This window comes from Phyllobates terribilis, unplaced genomic scaffold (genome assembly GCF_046119375.1).
Source record: "Phyllobates terribilis strain yellow unplaced genomic scaffold, ASM4611937v1 Scaffold_4042__1_contigs__length_65987, whole genome shotgun sequence".
NCBI lineage: Eukaryota > Metazoa > Chordata > Amphibia > Anura > Dendrobatidae > Phyllobates > Phyllobates terribilis.
In genome coordinates, this window is record NW_027366794.1 from 44061 (window position 1) to 47731 (window position 3671).

Below are 3671 nucleotides of genomic sequence, written 5' to 3' on the forward strand. Positions count from 1 at the left end.
ATCAACAATATTTAACAGTCTGTTGATGAGTCAATGTATGATTACATTGAGCAGTTCAAGAAGTTAGTCAAGACATGCCCCTACATGGGTTATTACGCACATGATTTGACCCTTTATCTCCATGGTGGTCTTTGAGAGGATGATCGTCATATGGTTAACGCGGCGTGTGGGGGTAATATTTTAAAGATGACCCATGGTGAGGCTATGGATATCTTCGCCACTCTTGTAGATGACCTCATGCAATACAATGGAAGAGGTCCAATTAGGAAGAGTGTGCCGAGCGCGACACAAGTTGATCTTGATGAGATTGCGATCTCGAAGGAAGAGACTTCGAAGGTTGAAATTGTTAGGTACACTTCAGCAGGTTAAATATTGTGTGAGTGTTCTGGAGATGAGTTACATCCTATTGATGTTTACCCGACATTGCAAGAAGAGGTGAACGTTGTGGGTTTCTAAAAAGGCCAGCAAAGACCGAGATTCAATGGTTAATACAACAAGCCTTGGAGGATTCACCCGAATTTCAAGTGGAGTAATACCGAGAACTTGTCACGCATTTCTTGAACCGCTCATCTGCATCAACTTATGAAAGAGAAGTCTCGTGGGTTCTTCTCCGTATGAGATGGGAGTCAACCCTAAATTTTCTGTTGTATCTCCCCTACAATTTCAAGTTAAACGACAACTTGGTCAGCTGATTGAGGTTGTAGGGAAGTTACCACAACAAATTTCGGTTTGACTACCATCTCATATGGAGTAGAACCCTTAAATTCGCAAGGTAAGTTCCTTGTTTGTCAATTCAGATGATGAAGAATTAGAATTTGAGAGTATTTGGGAATAATTCAAGGAGAAATTTGGTTTGAATGCTGATTTTGAGGAAGAAACTGAGCATATTGTCTACCTAGGCATGATCGGCGATCGCCTAGAAGGTTGAAGCGACCTCCGGTCACTTGAGACGTTAAAGACAACGTAAGCAGGTGACCCCCAGGATATTATGAGCGATCACGATGGAGAGTTTAAATCACCGCTTGAGGACTGCCAAAACCATACCTACGATCGACGGTCGATTGCCTTTGTTCTGGGAAAGATTGATGATGACCGCAAAAATCCTATAGGAGATCACCGATTTCACACTAATATCCATGAAAGGCGATCACTGATAGCTAACACGATCGTCCTGAGAATTCTTCCGAACCCATTCTTTTTTACTCCTTATCTAGCTGTTCGAGCTGGACTTTCAAGAACCTCTATGCCCTTGTCGCACCATTTTTGTCGGCATTAAACCATACGAGGCTTATTAAAACTCAGAAGGACATATAAGAGACGTGTCGCAACGTCAAGGAAAATGAGCCTCTGTATGAAGAGATGAGAGAAAATCCTCGTACAAAAAGATTCCTAGACGAGATGAAGAGAAGTAAAGAGGAGAAAGACGTTAGAGCTATGAAGAAGGAGAAAAAGACAGTAAGCGAGCAAGCTTCTTTAGTGTTATAGAGGCGCTTACCAAAGAAGTGTGATGACCTGGGAATTTTCTTGATTCCACTAACAATCATGAACGAGAAATTTGATCGAGATATGTTTGATTTAGATGCGTCCATTTATGTTCTCCCTTCATATCGTTATGACTGTTTGAATTTAGGTCTGATGTGCTATACTAGATCGCCATCGAATTGACGGATTGGTCCAATATTCTTGCTTTTGGGAATGTAGAAGATGTAGCAGTTGGTGTTGGAGAGTTTACTTTTCCCGCTAATTTTACAACCCCTAAATGGACTATGCAATGATTGTGGTACTCATCATTCTTATGAGACCTTTTATGAGAACCGCACATGTGAATATTGATGTGAGGGCATGTTCGCTAATGATGGTGGGACGACCACCACTACTAGGTTGATCTCAACCCGATCTAAGATTTGAGTACTAATTTTTCCTGCTTTGAAGGTTTAACACCCTTGAATTGTTACCCAAATTTCACAAGTTCCGGTGACTGCCTTTGACTCATCGAAGACCTCTGTTTACAACAGTTTGGGGGCAATTCAATAGTAGATCGAGGCCGGCGACAACCTAGCCACCCTCATAAATCACCCTACGAATTTCATAACATCATCATGTGACCGCCTACAAATTTTTGGCAATAGATGAAGCCCTCAAGCAGAAGTGTTCTTCAATCGACCATTGACCATTGATAACTTCCGATGACCGTCGATTTTCAGCAGCAGCTCCACAAGCAACCTCCCTTAAGCATACACAACCGCGGATTCTCCCTTTGTGTGGTAATTTCAACTTTGATCTTTTCAATTCTTCAATCCCGTTATGTTGAATTGATCAAAGAAAGTCGAGGCCGTCCTAGCCCTCCTCCAACCAAGAAATCTTAGTAAGCCCTTGACATGGTGGCTCAAAATTCGAATGTCGAGAACCGGAATATTAAAAGCATGATGTTTTTCAATCCCGAGTTCATGAAGGCACTAAGAATTGGTGATTGTATGAGGTCAATGCTTGATCATGACGATTTAGGTGGTTTCTACAGAAAGGGAGCCCTGACATATGACAATTCAACCCAAGAATTTTTCGGGTCATTATAGATTGACTTGCGGAGGGGAACATTGAGATTTTGTTTGGGTGGTCAGAACCACAACATTCGCCAGAGCGACCTTGATTAGATTTTATACATTACAATTACGCCAACCGTGTATGATTGGGGGGTTGAGAACGAGCCGTATGATTTATTGCAGCACTCGATGGGTGATTACTACACCACTGTGCACACGAATTACAACTATCTCACCCATGTATTTGGATCACCGACAAGGTGATTTGGTTGGCATCCTTAGGGACCGGTGGTAAAAAAATCGCAAAGCTAAATTTTTGGGTTATGTGGACTATGACGGAGAGGAGCGACACCATCATTGATCGGAGGTTGCAGTTTCTGTTGAGTCATGAGAAGTTCCAGGGGATAACCCGGTTAAGACTTGTATTGGAGGCATGATCACCTTAATTGGTGATCACCTGGGATTAGAGAGCCCTAGAATTCCTGATGAGTTCCCCCTTAACATGAAGTTCAAGTTCGATGCTGAACGAATGAGAGATTTCACAATGTTGAAGAATGAGCGAACTCGTTCTCATGATGTGGAATTCTACGTCTTTGGCTATCACGGTCTTCACCATTTCGACCTTCCTAGACCCACGTAATTGCCATATCCAGGTGAGAGGTATGAGGAGTATGATCTGCGTGGACTTGGTGGCATTGAGGCGCCCCTTATGCTGAGGAGTCGGAGCCTGAGGTATTGATAGGCGTTTTACCGGTCGCTGTTCTTGTCAAAGATAAATCCAACTAAATACCCACTAGTTAAGCGGTAAGTCGGAGTCGATTCCACATGGAGCCACAACGATAGTTTATTTCAGTTGTGTTATCAATAGTAACAAAAGGGGGGTTTTGTTTTGTAAAATTGTCGAAAGCAATAGTAACTAAATGCGTTGGATTTGTTAAACTTATAATGATGAAAGCTCACTCTTTCAGTCTCAGCACATTATTCTTATGGAAAGTTGATCATCGAATTCTAATAAAGTTATGTTCTTTTAAATAAATAATCTAGTTGTCCTACTCTTTGTTCGTAAATAGCAACTAGTCCAAATAGTCCTAGAAACCCTTGTTGTATGCAATAACCAAAGAAATCCTAAGG